The sequence below is a fragment of the Ascaphus truei genome (assembly GCF_040206685.1).
Source record: "Ascaphus truei isolate aAscTru1 chromosome 13 unlocalized genomic scaffold, aAscTru1.hap1 SUPER_13_unloc_6, whole genome shotgun sequence".
Taxonomy (NCBI): domain Eukaryota; kingdom Metazoa; phylum Chordata; class Amphibia; order Anura; family Ascaphidae; genus Ascaphus; species Ascaphus truei.
This window is the reverse complement of record NW_027453850.1, coordinates 300,001-319,088: the sequence shown is the minus strand read 5'-3', so window position 1 is coordinate 319,088 and position 19,088 is coordinate 300,001.

The window sequence follows — 19,088 nt, the reverse complement described above, 5'->3', positions numbered from 1 at the left end:
TAGGCTCCGGCGGCTTCCTTCCTGCGTCGCCATGGCAACGCGGCATCAAAATGACGCTGTGAGGTCATGTGACGTCACGTTACTAGGGCAACGTGACGTCATGACGCCGGAGCGCAGGTGAATGGGGGTTCTGCTTTAGATATTGTGAAGCGGGGGCATCCAGACACTGATTAAGGGGTGCAGGAAACTAGTCATTCACACCTGGCTTTTATTTCTAGATCGACATTTACACAGACACACACACACACACACACGTAACAAGGGCTAATTGTAGTATAATGTAATACAATAAATATATTTGTCATTTAAATGGATTTTATTCATATGTTTTATTTTAAAGCGGGGTTGGGGGCGGGGTTGGGGGCGGGACTAGGGGCGGGGTTGGGGGCGGGACTAGGTGGCGAGTAGATTTTTTGGTTGGGCGAGTAGATTTTTGGGTGATTTGTCGAACACTGTATATATTTATATAGATATTAGTATGTACCATTGACTTTTATACACCAAGTGCAATCCATTTCTGTGCGCTAAACAGTATTTTGGGGCTGGGCGCAGATGGAGAAATTTGAACTTAGTACACGAGTGCAATTGAAGTTTGACATGCGCCGAAACCCTCCACCCCTCCCCCCGCTCAGTTTGCGATGCTTAGTATGTTGGCCTCAGTAGGTCTCTCCCTTCCACTTCAAAGTAACGTATTGACAACCAAAGGGGACCTGCTACAGTAGTTTTTGGTGATTTCATCAGTCCCACTTGGCAAATAGTATATTGGAGATTCAAAAAAAGAGAAAGCGCTCGTTAAAGTAACACATTCTTTGATATTTTTAATCGAAAACAATGATATTCTTCCAGTGTATTAGTCAAGCACCTTACAGTTCACAAATACACACTAGAGAGGGTTGGGGTTCCTTACAATGCATTGATCAAATACATTGTAAGGAGCCCCAACCCTCTCTAACAGCGCGTCTGAAATCTGCATTGTAAGGAATCCCAACTTTCTCTAATAGCGCGTCTGAGATCAGATGCATTGTAAGGAACCCCAACCCTCTCTAATTGTGACCCTTGCACTCACCACGAACAAGGCGGACCCCCGGTACTGAGGTGGGAAAGTAGAAACTGCGCACCCACAGCAGTGGAGGCACGCCTGGATTGTCAGCGTAGCCGGGTCGGGGTTTGTGAGAGAGGGTAGTCCAGATACTTGCCGCGGTCATGGGGAGGAGCCAGTAACGGTAGATGTCCGTTGTGCCGAGGTCGAGGGTTGGAGCTGGTGGGTTAAAAGAATGTCCTATATCCGTGGTCAGGGATGGAGAGATGCAGGTAGTCGAGGGCAAGCTGGGGTCGTTATACAGAGAGCGTCCAAGAGTCTAGCCGTGTCGGTACACATGAGGTCAAACTGAAAGCAAGAGAGGCAAGGCGCAAGGCAAAGCAGGAATGTAGGAACACAAGGCTACTATGGTCTATGCTCAGCAATGTGTAACTGAGCAAGCAGAGATTAAATAGGAGGACTGGAGCAATGAAAGTGAGAGGCGGAACGGAGGTGTGGCCCCGCGGGAGCTGTGATTGGACGCAGAGCGCAGGAGACAGGTGGGCATTGTTACGGGTGTTGTGTCGCAGCTGGGGAGTGGTGCACGATCGTCCCGTGAGCGCGCCGCGCGTGAGTGACACGTGACACGTGACACTAACGGGGGGTGGGACCAAGCTCCATAGAGATGTTTGAAAACCTCTGTGTGCGCGCGCTTTTGTTGCCGGTCATTTGATTAGATGAGTTATTAAAAGCAAATTGTGTAGTTACTGTACACTCTCTCCAGTTCATTTATTTTTTCGTTCCGGTTGTGCATCGCACATTTTTCACTTTGTACTATCTCCCTAGCGAACAACACACCAAAAGGTGCCCTGCAGCAACCCACAGGAGCAGGATTGAACTGATGCACCCTTTGGTTTCATAATCTCCTTTGGTGTCATCCAAAATGGCCTGGCGAAGAGTTTTTCCGTAGAGTCGCTTGTAATGAACTTTGTTATTATTGAGGATAGAGTCTATGATATTGGCCGACTAGCAAGTCTACAGTTATTGATTTAAAAAGTTAACTAGGTGCCATTCCATGTGAACATTTACAGCTGATTTGTGATAGCTCAATAACAGAGCAGAACCAGCTAGGCGCCATCTTTTCTACATGTATATACTGTAAACCCCTAGACTGATCATTTACACCATTTATAAGTGGAGTTGGTAAGGATACCTCTCTATTTATGAGACAAAGGCTTGGACATTACTGTAGTGTTTTTGATTTAAACAAACAGGGCCCAAAATCTACTGTTGGGATTGTTTTTTGGAGCCCCAGATTTGGTCTTTGGACTTGTTTTTGTCATAGTTTATAGACTGCTTGTTCACTGGATTGATTGTACTTAATATGTCATACCAAAATATTACACAACATATGAATTTATAGTCACAAATACATTTTGCGAGAGTGTACGCAACAGCTCTACTCTGGGGGCCATGATGTTCACTTTTAAATGTCACATCTTCTTTAATATACACTAATGCAACATAGAGCGCTCCCAGGTGGTATCGAATTGGTCTAACTGCATCAATACGAGGCTCCCAACATGTTTCACAGACTCTCTTTAGTGTTAAATTGGGTAAGGATTTTAAAAGAATGATTTATCTGTTGGTGGACCTGGGGAAGAAATTATACAACGGTTGAATTAAGCCCAAAAATTAAATGGCACCTATATTGGGTTTGGCAGTGTTGTTAACCACTAGGTTCAAATAATGAGAACTACATGGTACATAAAACGCACGTGGGTTCATGTTCAACATGTCTTTGAACTCCATTATGCTTTCCCCGCATATTTGCAGCATTGTCATAGCTTTGGCCCTGCATATTTTCTACATTTATATTGAGATCCAATAGTTCCTTTATTATCCAATCACTTAAGATGATGTCATTTCTGCCAAAAAATAAAATGGAAGCCATCACATGGTACATCCACCAATTAGATTGGTGGATATATCATTTGTCAGTCAAATGTGATGTCACAGGCCTTATATAAGGTCTGTCATGTCTTATTTGACCCTAAGAAGCCGTCTGATCAACATCTCCCGGACCTGTGAAGAAGAAAAAACTACTCACCCGGGCCCACTCTTCCAGCAACTGAGGATCATGGACCCACCCTCCCCATGGCTTTCTTTCACCCCCCCTCCCCATGTCTCTTTCATCCCCCCATGTCTCTCTATCGCCTCCCTCCCCATGTCTCTTTCACCCCTCTCCCCATGTCTCTTTTTCACGCCCCACCCCATGGCTCTCTTTCACCCCCCTCTCTATGTCTCTTGCACCCCCTCCCCGTGTTTCTCTATCATCCCCCCCCTCCAAATGTCTCTCTATCACCCCCCCTCTAAATGTCTCTCGATCACCTCCCCATGTCTCTTTCACCCTCCCCTCCCAATGTCTCTTCACCCCTGCTCCCATGTCTCTTCACCCCTGCTCCCCATGTCTCTTTACCCCTGTTCCCATGTCTCTTCACCGCCGCTCCCCATGACTCTTTCACCCACTCCCCATGTCTCTTTCACCCACTCCCCATGTCTCTTTCACCCCTCCCCATGTCTCTCTTTTAAACCCATTCCCATGTCTCTATATCACCCCCTACCTATGTCTCTCTTTCACCCTCCTCCCCTCGCCATGTCTCTTTCACCCCCCTCCCCTCACCATGTCTCTCCTTCACCCCCCTCCCCTCGCCATGACTCTCACCCCTCCACCTTCCTTCCACATGTCATAAACTCACACACACTCACACTTAACAATTCTTGGTATATCTATAGAGGGTATTACTGTGCATCTGTATTATTTTTTAGTATAATGCTACTAGTAGTAGTACTTTTTTTTAAACAACTCTGAATTAAAATTTTAATGTATCATAATGTAACAATCATTTTTTGTTTCTATAGCAACCATTTACAAAGTCACATCCCCTTCCTATTTTGAAACAGGCTCTGGCAACCCCCCCCCCCTTTTTTTGAACACTGCCCTCTCCCTAGCTGTGCAAAACTCAATTGTATCCAGTGACTGCCTGGTCACATGATCACCCCAGAGAACTTTGCATTTTTGGTCCTCTTCTGCTGCACTGGCAACCATTTAGTCAACCCCCGAGCCGAATCTTCACCGATCAATCGCAACTTAGCTAATTACTTATCAATGTGTGGATTGTATTGATGCACATATCAAAGGGATTTTTTTTTTTTAAACGACAGCTTGGACTGCTGCTTTAAAGGTGGGCAGAGTAAGTTTGGAAACGGGGAGGAGTCACAGACCTCCAAACAATTTAAATCTGCGCACACAAACCCATGTAAACTCAACCCCAGACCCACCTCACCATATATATTTGTCTTAAGGAGTGCTACTGGGTATGTGACATTGTACAGTATAAACACAAGGAAGAGAAGCCCAATGCAACATGATCCTCCGCCGACTTAAATTTAACATGTCAAAAACAGAACTCCTTATATTTCATGCCAAACCTGGCCCTACTACCACCTTCCACATTACTGTTGGAAGAACTACTATACATGCAGTAGCCCAAGCACGCTGCCCTGGGGGTCACAGACTCCTCTCTCACATTCAAAAGGTAGCTAAACCTGTCGTTTTTTCTTCCGCAAGATACACCCTTCCACTGTTGCTCGACAGCTAAAACTCTGACACAGACCCTCATTCTCTACCATCTCAAATACTGGAACCTTCTGCTGTCCGGTCTTACTGCTTCTCACCTGTCTCCCCTACAATCTATCCTAAACGCTGCTGCCAGAATCACTCTACTCTTTCCTAAATCTGTCTCAGCGTCTCCCCTGCTGAAATCCCTCTCCTGGCTTCCTATCAAATCCCGTATCTCACACTCAATTCTCCTCCTCACTTTTAAAGCTTTACACTCTTCTGCCCCTCCTTACAGCTCAGCTCTAATTTCTCGCTATGCACCATCCCGACTCTTGCGATCCGCCCAATGATGTCTTCTATCTACCCCTTTTGTATCTAAAGCCCTCTCTCGCCTTAAACCTTTCTCACTGACTGCCCTCACCTCTGGAGTGCCCTTCCCATCAATACCCGACTAGCACCTTCTCTATCCACCTTTAAGACCCACATTCTAACACATCTGCTTAAAGAAGCATGTGAGTAGCTCCGAGGCTGATACTATAGACCGCATACAAAAAGCTTGGCCCATTGCAGACGCACTTACCAGAACGCCGTCCTACTGTCTCTGTATGTTCTACCTACCAATTAGATTGTAAGCTCTTCAGAGCAGGGACTCCTTTTCCTAAATGTTACTTTTATGTCTGAAGCACTTATTCCCATGATCTGTTATTTGTATTATTTATATGATTGTCACGTGTATTACTGCGGTGAAGCGCTTTCTACATAAATGGCGCTATATAAATAAAGACATACAGTACATACATACATACAACATACAACATGACAAAGCATATAGTTAAATATTTATCTGTTTCTCTCTCATAAGTGGGGTCCGACTTACTTATCTATCTCTCTCTCTCTCTCTCTCTCTCTCTCTCTCTCTCTCTCTCTCTCTCTCTCTCTCTCTCTCTCTCGTATCATCAAGAGGGTAATCTAAAGTTAATTTGCAGAATTTCAATAACCCTTGGCATTTGTAAATAGTTTCTTTAGTAAATAAAGAGTTCAATTGAAAATAGATACATTTTATTGAAGAGTTTTAAATATATTCTTAGTAAAATATGTTACAAACTGACTTATAAATATAAATCTTATTTACAGATAGTCACAGAGCTTGGCATCAGTTACAGATTAGTCAGGGTTTTTTTTTGTTTTTTTAGGGCTTAAGTATCTCATGGGGGAAATAAGTCTGGATGGTGGGTATCCGTAACGTTTAGAGATGTTATGATCCTTCTGCCTCTGAACAAAGCACTGTAGCCTCCCCTTGGAGGTATGTTGACAGGCTTACTCCCTCTCCAGTTGTGATTTCCTTTTCATAGCCTCTCTCTCCTCTCTCTGTTCTGGTGGAATAGGTATGGAAACCTCAAGCTCTTGGAGAGGCTGTTGACAGAAGGATGGAGTGAAGTTGTCCACTCTGCTGGGTACATTGATAGGAAGCTGCAGGTTAGAAAGCTGGTGCTTCTGGTTGAAAGGAGCTTGAATGGGGATAGTGGTTTGGCTGACCTTTTTAATGCATGTCACTGCAGCTTTCCGTTCTATGGATATCACTGGGAAGTGTTTGGGATTCTCTATAACTGAAGCTTTGTTTTCCCCACGTTGTTTGATTTCACTGGTTTTAATGCCAGGAGCTGGAATGGGGATAGTGGTTTGGCTCACCTTTTCAATGCATCTTACTGCAGCTTCCTGTTCTATGGATATCACTGGGAAGTGTTTGGGATTCTCTATAACTGAAGCTTTGTTTTCCCCATGTTGTTTGATTTCACTGGTTTTAATGTCAGGTCTTGTGTACTCATGTATTTTAAATAGCCTAGGCCTGGCATTAATACCGACACCTTTAATTCCAGAAATACTGTCCTGTTTTTTGGCCATGAACTTTTTAATCGCATCAGTAAGAGACCACTGAACATGAGAAGCAGAAGTCTGGCTTTGGCGTCCTTGCATTGGTCCAAGCTTATTTCCAAGTGTAATGGATTCTGCGGGTGCCCCTGGACCTGTGGGACCTGCTTTTTTACCCAATGGGTGAAATACTTGAACAGAGTTAATCATTTGGAGGCTGAGGTTGCTGTGATGGGCTTTCACCTTTCCTTGTTCAGAAGGTTCCAATGACTTCTTGCCCTTCCCAAGAACTTCTGAATTCACTCCAGGCTGATTAGCACTTTTTCTTTTGAGAGCTTTGGGGTTATTATCAGTACCACAAGCCAGCGCTTGCTCAAAACTGAAAACGCTGGTCTGGTTCTTTGTTTTCTTCACTAGCTGCTTAATATTGCTGTTCTGTTTACGTTTGATCCCCATCTCTTGAGGTGTCTTCCGCTCAGAACTATGAGTAACTGCAGGAGACTTTGCATCTTTACATTTGATCCCCATCTCCTGAGGTGTCTTCCGCTCAGGACTATGAGTAACAGCAGGTGTTTTTGCATATTTACGTTTGATCCCGATCTCCTGAGGTGTCTTCCGCTCAGGACAATGAGTAACTGCAGGAGTCTTTGCATTTTTAAGTTTGATCCCCATCTCCTGAGGTGTCTTCAGTTTAGGATTAATATGAGTAACAGCAGGTGTCTTTGCATCCATTGTACCTTCACGGCTTTGCTGCATCTTTTCAGATACCTTATTGGAAATGTGGGCACCTGAGAGACAAACACGTTTCATCTTTTTTAACAGAACAGCCTCGTCACCAGATTGTGGGCCATGGGGTGACTTCCCTGGTATAGGAGCAGAAGAATGATTTACTGGCTTTGACATTGGTTTTACCTTCTTTTGCAGTGCAGTTTGAGGGACTTGATCCTTTGCAGCTGAATAAAGGATCTTTTTCTTCTTTGTTTCCACTTTGGAGCACTTTGGTACCCCCTCAGACTTTGACGGACACTCAGTCTTCACTGAACTCAGCACGTTATTACGAACCTTCTGAGCAATATGTGAGGGGGCCTTCACCTCTGAAGATCTCTTCACCATATCTTTTAACCCACCCCTTTTCCACACTGGCACATATAACTCTTTGTTGCTTTGCACATCAATATGTAACTTTGAGAGGTGGCTCAGCTTCCGAGCTGGTTGAGTTGGGTACATTAGAGGTGGTTCACTTTTTTCATTAGCAGCAAGCTGAACTGCTCCTTGTGTAATTAAACTGGTCTGGGAAATATGTTGGGCTCCAAGCGAGGTCTGACACACTGTAACAAAATCAAAAAGGAGAAATAATCAATTATCATAAATACCAACACATTGTACATAATAACACAAAGGAAGAAAAGCAAACACATGCTTAATCCCTTCAGTATTGGCGAGGACTACATACTGTAGAGTTCTATATATTTGTAACACTACAGTGGCGAATGACCGTAATTAAAGATCTTTATAACAGGTAATGGTATCGGTCAAGGAGAAGATTTTGAACAATGATTAGTAAAGATTCTCCATATCTCACCTTGTAAGGTCTGCATTCCTCTAAGGGGTATGAATGGTGGCTGCTGAAGTTGTGCATACTGGGTGGCCATTATACAAGGCCCTATTGTAGCACGTCTTTCCAAATGTGTGTTGGGACGGAAAGTAACAGGCTGCGTTGTGGCTTCTCCCCTAACCTGTCCTGCAAATCCTGTGTATCCTCCTGTAGCAGTGTGGTAGAATCCTCCGTTCATGTCCGATACACGAGGGTAAGCGCGTGTTGCCTGTGGGATCTGCTGTAGATACATTGGTGTTCCTGCAGACCCTTGTTGCAAAATCATGCCTTGGGCCCCATGTCTGTAGACTTCTGTATTCCTCCCTACTGGGTGGAAGCTGTTGCTCCATGAAGGGTAAGCAGTGGTGACTGCAGGAGCACTGCAGGTCGGTGGAGGGTTCACAGCAGAGGAATTTAAAAACTGATCTGTAAGGAAGAAAGGTAAAAGTGAAGGGCCAGAAAAGCACAATCAAGGCACATTTCTTTAACACACGGGGACTCAACTCCAGTCATCAAACCCCCCACAATAGGTCAACTTTTCAGGATATTCCAGCTTTAGCACAGGTGGCCCAATCACTCAATCAGCCTCTGATTGAGTCACCTGTGCTGAAGCAGGGACTGATTGAGCGAGCTGTGCTGAAGCAGGGACGGATTGAGCCACCTCCGCTGAAGCTGGGATATCCTGAAAGCCTGACTTTGGGGGGTTAGGACTGCTTTAACAGACCTGCTAAAAGATATTCTTGATATCAAATACATATGAAATACATAGAGATGCTCACTTGGCTTGGTATTTTTATTTTGCCTTTAAAATATTTGGGGTTTTGGTTCTGGTTTTGAATAAAGTTTTTGGTGGTCTTTGTTTTGTTATGAATAGCAAGCACTAACAGGGATAATGGCTTGCTGGGAAAACACATTTATTTGATTATCAATGTTACATACCACTACTCTGATCAATAGTGGTCAGAAGTTTCAATATTTAAATACATTTTTAAGCAAGCTCCATGATTGCCTTCTATAGCATTGCTATGTATTGAAACACCAGAGCACCCGTACATTTTAGCTCAATATATGGGGTTTAATCTATAAATATATATATAGATATATATTTATACATATACATATACATATATGATGTGTTGGGATGTAACACAGACAGAAAACTATTTCTAGGTAGTTTTCAACACAAAGTGGCAACTGGCATATAAAACTTGTGCAGTCCATCACCTGCTTTCATGTCCACCTATGAACACAATGACAAATATAGATGTACCATAGCTTTCGGAACTGGATCTTTAAAAATAAAAATAAATACATAAAAATTGCCTGTTCCTACTGTAGTATTTTGTGGTAATATTATGGTGTGGTATTCTGAGACGTCTGGTATATTGAGGTATCTGGAGGAGCACTCAGGTCAGCTATATCTGTAAATCAAGTGGCAGATTCTGCCCTCGTTTTGTGGCTTTGTCTTTTTTGGGGCCTTTGTATTACTGTAGAGTAGTGGTTTCCAACCTTTTTTTGGTTAAGGAACCATATGTGAAATTCTGAGGGACCCCAACCCTCTCTAACAACGAGTCTAAGATGAGATGCATTGTAATATACCCCAACCCTATCTAATAGTGCGTCTGAGATCAGATGAAGTGTGAGGAACCCCAATCCTCTCTAATAGCGCTTCTGAGATCAGATGCATTGTAAGGAGCCCCAACCCTCTCTAATAGCGCGTCTGAGATCAGATGCATTGTAAGGAACCCCAACCCTCTCCAATAGCGCGTTTGAGATAAGATGCATTGTACTGTAAATTCTTCTGTATTAAGTACAATTTTAAAATGACCTAAAAATTACAGCGAACCCTTTAGGGATGCCCGGGGAATCCTAGGGTTCCTAGGATCCGTGGTTGAAAAACACTGCTGTAGACAATAATTTAAGGATATGGCTGAAAGTAGTCGAACATTACACCCCACGGTGTAGAATTGGTCCAATAGTTATTGACCTAAACTTAGGGCAAGGAAAAAGCATGCCTTATACATAACTAATCCTACTGTATACACTAAGGTTCCTGTGTCTTTTTTTACTATCCCATAGATCCCATAGACGTTTGCCGCTTTGACATTTATGTATACAGTACATGTGTTCTTTTCTATACATTACTGTTCAAATCATTTAAGATTTTGAATTACAAGCCAGATATAAAAGTAAATACAATAAAACAAATATGTGTGTATGTATCTATAATAAATCAGTTTTGACATTTATAAAAAAAAATATTATCCAATTAAGGCCAGGTACCTAACCCCCCTGGGTGTTGTCTACCTCCGTCCCTCCCCCCCGCCCCCCACCCCATCCGTCTTCTTTCTCCCATCCATTGATAGGAGTCATGTTATCTGTTCTGTACCCCATAAAACATTGTGAAAGTAAACAGTTCAGAAATATAGATATTATCCATTTCTTTTTGGGTATGTAAAGGTCACGTTGCTTCCTACCTGCCATGATACAGAGTTAAGGTGGAGATAATTAGTCTCTCTGTACAGCGCCACTCTTTCCCTATCTCTGAGATGTCCACAAAACTAACGGTTTCCTTCGGGAACTAATTCAAGTCACGCACAAACAAGTTTACATTTGTGTATTTATCTCAGTCTCTAAGGCGATTCCATGATGTCATTACAGAACACTGCTGCTGGCATCTCCTAGGAGGCTCAATGATACTGTCTCGTGATGTCATAATAGAGAAATCAGCTACTGTTGACATTTAATTTCAAGTGGTTGAGAAGTGGTTAACTTGAGTAGCAGTCATAAAAATCACAGCTACTGTGATACATTGTATTACATACATTGGGTGACACAAGTACACATATGGACAGTGCCACTGACAGCAGTGGGATCAACATACTGTATCACTGGGTTCAAATGCATTGACTTCATGGCAAGATAAAGTATCACAGATTATAATGAGATGTATCACAGTCTGCGTCTCTGCCCCAGCATGCACCTTGGGGAGAGTCAGTAGGAGGAGTTGGGGAGGAGTTACATGGCACACAGATTATAATGAGATGTATCACAGTCTGTGTCTCTGCCCCAGCTTGCACCTTGGGGAGAGTCAGTAGAAGGAGTTGGGGGGAGTTACATGGTGCACAGATTATAATCAGATGTATCACATTCTGCGTCTCTGCCCCAATTTGCACCTTGGGGAGAGTGAGTAGGATGAGTTGGGGGCAGTTACATGGTGCACAGATTAAAATGAGATGCGTCACAAGTTGCATTTCTCTGATACTTTTTTTTAACCTTTTATTTGCCCAAAACAATCCTCCATATCTGAAGTGCCATAAGTCTAACATACCGCGTCAGAAGTAAGACTCTGTTCTTACAGTATATATGCTGCGGCTCTGCTCCAAAAAATAGAGCCATGCGTCTAAACACAACTACTCTATGTTGCTGCATAGACCTTTTATGTCTAATTCCAGCACTGGGGAAGTGTTCAACTCCATTCAAGGGCAGTCTAAACTAAACTACTACTTTGGTACAGCACTGCACTTTGCTTTAATGCTTCAGACATACACATTATGGGCTTTGAATGGGTCCCCCTGCTTATTTGTGGGGGGATAGAGATGAGTCTTTTACAATGAGAGTGCTACTGGATCTATGTTCTATATACAGTGACACCTCGCAGCCTTAATTACAATTTATTTTGGGATGTTTTTTGTCAGTACACTAAAACCTCCTCTTGGATAGACACAGGGGGATATTCTAGTAGCTGGGAGTTGTGCAAAAGCGTGCAGAAAGAGCCTTATCCGATTGGATTTCTAGAACAGCGGTGCGCAAACTGGGGGGCGCGACCCCCACGCGGGGCGCAAGACTGCCGTCTGGGGGGCGTGGGGTTTACAGAGGCCCCGCGCGCTTCCCGAAGGCACTTAAATTAAGTGCCGGGGGAGCTGCAGGGCCTCTGTAAACCTTCACTTACCTAGGCTCCGGCGGCTTCCTTCCTGCGTCGCCATGGCAACGCGGCATCAAAATGACGCTGTGAGGTCATGTGACGTCACGTTACTAGGGCAACGTGACGTCATGACGCCGGAGCGCAGGTGAATGGGGGTTCTGCTTTAGATATTGTGAAGCGGGGGCATCCAGACACTGATTAAGGGGTGCAGGAAACTAGTCATTCACACCTGGCTTTTATTTCTAGATCGACATTTACACAGACACACACACACACACACGTAACAAGGGCTAATTGTAGTATAATGTAATACAATAAATATATTTGTCATTTAAATGGATTTTATTCATATGTTTTATTTTAAAGCGGGGTTGGGGGCGGGGTTGGGGGCGGGACTAGGGGCGGGGTTGGGGGCGGGACTAGGTGGCGAGTAGATTTTTTGGTTGGGCGAGTAGATTTTTGGGTGATTTGTCGAACACTGTATATATTTATATAGATATTAGTATGTACCATTGACTTTTATACACCAAGTGCAATCCATTTCTGTGCGCTAAACAGTATTTTGGGGCTGGGCGCAGATGGAGAAATTTGAACTTAGTACACGAGTGCAATTGAAGTTTGACATGCGCCGAAACCCTCCACCCCTCCCCCCGCTCAGTTTGCGATGCTTAGTATATTGGCCTCAGTAGGTCTCTCCCTTCCACTTCAAAGTAACGTATTGACAACCAAAGGGGACCTGCTACAGTAGTTTTTGGTGATTTCATCAGTCCCACTTGGCAAATAGTATATTGGAGATTCAAAAAAAGAGAAAGCGCTCGTTAAAGTAACACATTCTTTGATATTTTTAATCGAAAACAATGATATTCTTCCAGTGTATTAGTCAAGCACCTTACAGTTCACAAATACACACTAGAGAGGGTTGGGGTTCCTTACAATGCATTGATCAAATACATTGTAAGGAGCCCCAACCCTCTCTAACAGCGCGTCTGAAATCTGCATTGTAAGGAATCCCAACTTTCTCTAATAGCGCGTCTGAGATCAGATGCATTCAAAGGAGCCCCAACCCTCTCTAATAGCGCGTCTGAGATCAGATGCATTGTAAGGAACCCCAACCCTCTCTAATTGTGACCCTTGCACTCACCACGAACAAGGCGTACCCCCGGTACTGAGGTGGGAAAGTAGAAACTGCGCACCCACAGCAGTGGAGGCACGTCTGGATTGTCAGCATAGCCGGGTCGGGGTTGGAGAGAGAGGGTAGTCCAGATACTTGCCGCGGTCATGGGGAGGAGCCAGTAACGGTAGATGTCCGTTGTGCCGAGGTCGAGGGTTGGAGCTGGTGGGTTAAAAGAATGTCCTATATCCGTGGTCAGGGATGGAGAGATGCAGGTAGTCGAGGGCAAGCTGGGGTCGTTATACAGAGAGCGTCCAAGAGTCTAGCCGTGTCGGTACACATGAGGTCAAACTGAAAGCAAGAGAGGCAAGGCGCAAGGCAAAGCAGGAATGTAGGAACACAAGGCTACTATGGTCTATGCTCAGCAATGTGTAACTGAGCAAGCAGAGATTAAATAGGAGGACTGGAGCAATGAAAGTGAGAGGCGGAACGGAGGTGTGGCCCCGCGGGAGCTGTGATTGGACGCAGAGCGCAGGAGACAGGTGGGCATTGTTACGGGTGTTGTGTCGCAGCTGGGGAGTGGTGCACGATCGTCCCGTGAGCGCGCCGCGCGTGAGTGACACGTGACACGAACGGGGGGTGGGACCAAGCTCCATAGAGATGTTTGAAAACCTCTGTGTGCGCGCGCTTTTGTTGCCGGTCATTTGATTAGATGAGTTATTAAAAGCAAATTGTGTAGTTACTGTACACTCTCTCCAGTTCATTTATTTTTTCGTTCCGGTTGTGCATCGCACATTTTTCACTTTGTACTATCTCCCTAGCGAACAACACACCAAAAGGTGCCCTGCAGCAACCCACAGGAGCAGGATTGAACTGATGCACCCTTTGGTTTCATAATCTCCTTTGGTGTCATCCAAAATGGCCTGGCGAAGAGTTTTTCCGTAGAGTCGCTTGTAATGAACTTTGTTATTATTGAGGATAGAGTCTATGATATTGGCCGACTAGCAAGTCTACAGTTATTGATTTAAAAAGTTAACTAGGTGCCATTCCATGTGAACATTTACAGCTGATTTGTGATAGCTCAATAACAGAGCAGAACCAGCTAGGCGCCATCTTTTCTACATGTATATACTGTAAACCCCTAGACTGATCATTTACACCATTTATAAGTGGAGTTGGTAAGGATACCTCTCTATTTATGAGACAAAGGCTTGGACATTACTGTAGTGTTTTTGATTTAAACAAACAGGGCCCAAAATCTACTGTTGGGATTGTTTTTTGGAGCCCCAGATTTGGTCTTTGGACTTGTTTTTGTCATCGTTTATAGACTGCTTGTTCACTGGATTGATTGTACTTAATATGTCATACCAAAATATTACACAACATATGAATTTATAGTCACAAATACATTTTGCGAGAGTGTACGCAACAGCTCTACTCTGGGGGCCATGATGTTCACTTTTAAATGTCACATCTTCTTTAATATACACTAATGCAACATAGAGCGCTCCCAGGTGGTATCGAATTGGTCTAACTGCATCAATACGAGGCTCCCAACATGTTTCACAGACTCTCTTTAGTGTTAAATTGGGTAAGGATTTTAAAAGAATGATTTATCTGTTGGTGGACCTGGGGAAGAAATTATACAACGGTTGAATTAAGCCCAAAAATTAAATGGCACCTATATTGGGTTTGGCAGTGTTGTTAACCACTAGGTTCAAATAATGAGAACTACATGGTACATAAAACGCACGTGGGTTCATGTTCAACATGTCTTTGAACTCCATTATGCTTTCCCCGCATATTTGCAGCATTGTCATAGCTTTGGCCCTGCATATTTTCTACATTTATATTGAGATCCAATAGTTCCTTTATTATCCAATCACTTAAGATGATGTCATTTCTGCCAAAAAATAAAATGGAAGCCATCACATGGTACATCCACCAATTAGATTGGTGGATATATCATTTGTCAGTCAAATGTGATGTCACAGGCCTTATATAAGGTCTGACATGTCTTATTTGACCCTAAGAAGCCGTCTGATCAACATCTCCCGGACCTGTGAAGAAGAAAAAACTACTCACCCGGGCCCACTCTTCCAGCAACTGAGGATCATGGACCCACCCTCCCCATGGCTTTCTTTCACCCCCCCTCCCCATGTCTCTTTCATCCCCCCATGTCTCTCTATCGCCTCCCTCCCCATGTCTCTTTCACCCCTCTCCCCATGTCTCTTTTTCACGCCCCACCCCATGGCTCTCTTTCACCCCCCTCTCTATGTCTCTTGCACCCCCTCCCCGTGTTTCTCTATCATCCCCCCCCTCCAAATGTCTCTCTATCACCCCCCCTCTAAATGTCTCTCGATCACCTCCCCATGTCTCTTTCACCCTCCCCTCCCAATGTCTCTTCACCCCTGCTCCCATGTCTCTTCACCCCTGCTCCCCATGTCTCTTTACCCCTGTTCCCATGTCTCTTCACCGCCGCTCCCCATGACTCTTTCACCCACTCCCCATGTCTCTTTCACCCACTCCCCATGTCTCTTTCACCCACTCCCCATGTCTCTTTCACCCCTCCCCATGTCTCTCTTTTAAACCCATTCCCATGTCTCTATATCACCCCCTACCTATGTCTCTCTTTCACCCTCCTCCCCTCGCCATGTCTCTTTCACCCCCCTCCCCTCACCATGTCTCTCCTTCACCCCCCTCCCCTCGCCATGACTCTCACCCCTCCACCTTCCTTCCACATGTCATAAACTCACACACACACTCACACTTAACAATTCTTGGTATATCTATAGAGGGTATTACTGTGCATCTGTATTATTTTTTAGTATAATGCTACTAGTAGTAGTACTTTTTTTTAAACAACTCTGAATTAAAATTTTAATGTATCATAATGTAACAATCATTTTTTGTTTCTATAGCAACCATTTACAAAGTCACATCCCCTTCCTATTTTGAAACAGGCTCTGGCAACCCCCCCCCCCCTTTTTTTGAACACTGCCCTCTCCCTAGCTGTGCAAAACTCAATTGTATCCAGTGACTGCCTGGTCACATGATCACCCCAGAGAACTTTGCATTTTTGGTCCTCTTCTGCTGCACTGGCAACCATTTAGTGAACCCTCGAGCCGAATCTTCACCGATCAATCGCAACTTAGCTAATTACTTATCAATGTGTGGATTGTATTGATGCACATATCAAAGGGATTTTTTTTTTTAAACGACAGCTTGGACTGCTGCTTTAAAGGTGGGCAGAGTAAGTTTGGAAACGGGGAGGAGTCACAGACCTCCAAACAATTTAAATCTGCGCACACAAACCCATGTAAACTCAACCCCAGACCCACCTAACCATATATATTTGTCTTAAGGAGTGCTACTGGGTATGTGACATTGTACAGTATAAACACAAGGAAGAGAAGCCCAATGCAACATGATCCTCCGCCGACTTAAATTTAACATGTCAAAAACAGAACTCCTTATATTTCATGCCAAACCTGGCCCTACTACCACCTTCCACATTACTGTTGGAAGAACTACTATACATGCAGTAGCCCAAGCACGCTGCCCTGGGGGTCACAGACTCCTCTCTCACATTCAAAAGGTAGCTAAACCTGTCGTTTTTTCTTCCGCAAGATACGCCCTTCCACTGTTGCTCGACAGCTAAAACTCTGACACAGACCCTCATTCTCTACCATCTCAAATACTGGAACCTTCTGCTGTCCGGTCTTACTGCCTCTCACCTGTCTCCCCTACAATCTATCCTAAACGCTGCTGCCAGAATCACTCTACTCTTTCCTAAATCTGTCTCAGCGTCTCCCCTGCTGAAATCCCTCTCCTGGCTTCCTATCAAATCCCGTATCTCACACTCAATTCTCCTCCTCACTTTTAAAGCTTTACACTCTTCTGCCCCTCCTTACAGCTCAGCTCTAATTTCTCGCTATGCACCATCCCGACTCTTGCGATCCGCCCAATGATGTCTTCTATCTACCCCTTTTGTATCTAAAGCCCTCTCTCGCCTTAAACCTTTCTCACTGACTGCCCTCACCTCTGGAGTGCCCTTCCCATCAATACCCGACTAGCACCTTCTCTATCCACCTTTAAGACCCACATTCTAACACATCTGCTTAAAGCTGCAGTTCAGTCTATATCCTGCATGTGTGTTTTTTTTAATAAATCAGTTCTGTAGTAAGAAAAAATACTTTTAGCATTTTCGGTTTTTAAAAAAACAACTTTGAAAGACCAATTTTCTTGTATTCTATTTTAACAAGCATTTGCTAAGGCACTGCCCCTTCATGTCCTGTCACAAACCCAGGCACACCCCTTTGTCAGCACTGCCCTCCCTCTCTCTAAACGTGCACTAGCATCTGGTCACATGATCTTCCTCATACAGTAGTACATTCAAGGAAGCTGGAGAAAAGGGATCAGCCATGCATAGCAGCTCGGATAGGCGATTTCAAACTTATTACAGTGTTTATTCCATTCATTGCACGTGTATATAATGTAAAAATTGTAATAATTCCATTTATAGCAAACGTGTATATGTGAATATTATTTAGATGTATATGTATGTTACTGAAATGTGGAGTGACTGTGTAGGTAAATACACACAATACACTTCCACTGCATATATATATATATATATATATATATATATATATATATATATATATATATATATATATATATATATATATATATATATATATATATATTATATATGTATGTATATGTGAAGTTATGTGAGTAAAAAAGTGACAAAAACCCTCCATAGCAAGGCAAATAGCAAATGGAAATATTACTGTATGCTCATTTGTATGTATATATATATTTATATACACACACACTTCAAATACGGATAGTGATTCACGTAAATGATATATATATTCACTTTCTGGGAGTATAAGAGTGACTGTCCTGTTGTTCCTTTTTTTGTATCCATCATTGAATGGTATGCACCCTCTCTTTACGTTTATTTTATACTAGCTGAGAGACCCGGCGTTGCCCGGGATGTAATGTTCCCGCTCCTCTCTCTCTCCTCACACCTCCCCCTCTCTCTGTTTGTCCCCCATTCACATCAATCCAGTTCCCCCCCTCCCTCCTTTACAGCTTCATGCAGTGTGTGTGCGTCAGTCATTGTGTGTGCGTCAGTCAGTCAGTGTGTGTGCGCGCGCGTCAGTGAGTCTGACGCAGAAACACAAACACACACACAGACTGACTGACGCACACACACACACAGTCAGTGTGTGCGTGTGTGTGTGCCTCAGTCAGTCAGTGTGTGCGTGCGGCAGTCAGTCAGTCATTCAGTAAGTGTGTGGGTGTGGGGGTGTGCGCGCGCGCGCGTCAGTAAGTGTGTGTGTGTCAGTCAGTGTGTGTGTGTGTGTGTTTGTTTGTGTCAGTGTGTGTGTGTGTGTGTCAGTGTGTGTGTGTGTGTGTGTGTGTGCAGCAGTCAGTGGGTGTGTGTGCAGCAGTCAGTGTGTGTGTGTGTGCGCGCGTCAGTCTGTGTATGTGTGCGTGTGGCTGTGAGGGGTTGTGTGCATGCGGCTGTGAGGGGTTGTGTGCGTGCGTCAGTATGTATGTGTGTGTGTCAGTCAGTGCGTCAATCAGTCAGTGTGTGTGTGTGTGTGTGCGTGCGTCAGTCAGTCAGTGTGTGTGTGCGTCAGTGTGTGTGCGTGCGTCAGTCAGGGTGTGTGCGTGCGTCAGTCAGGGTGTGTGCGTGCGTCAGTCAGGGTGTGTGCGTGCGGCTGCCAGGGTTTGTGTGCGTGCGCCAGTCAGGGTTTGTGTGCGTGCGCCAGTCAGGGTTTGTGTGCGTACGCCAGTCAGGGTGTGTGTGCGTGCGTCAGTCAGGGTGTGTGCGTGCGTCAGTCAGGGTCTGTGCGTGCGTCACTCAGGGTGTGTGCGTGCGTCAGTCAGGGTGTGTGCGTGCGTCAGTCAGGGTGTGTGCGTGCGTCAGTC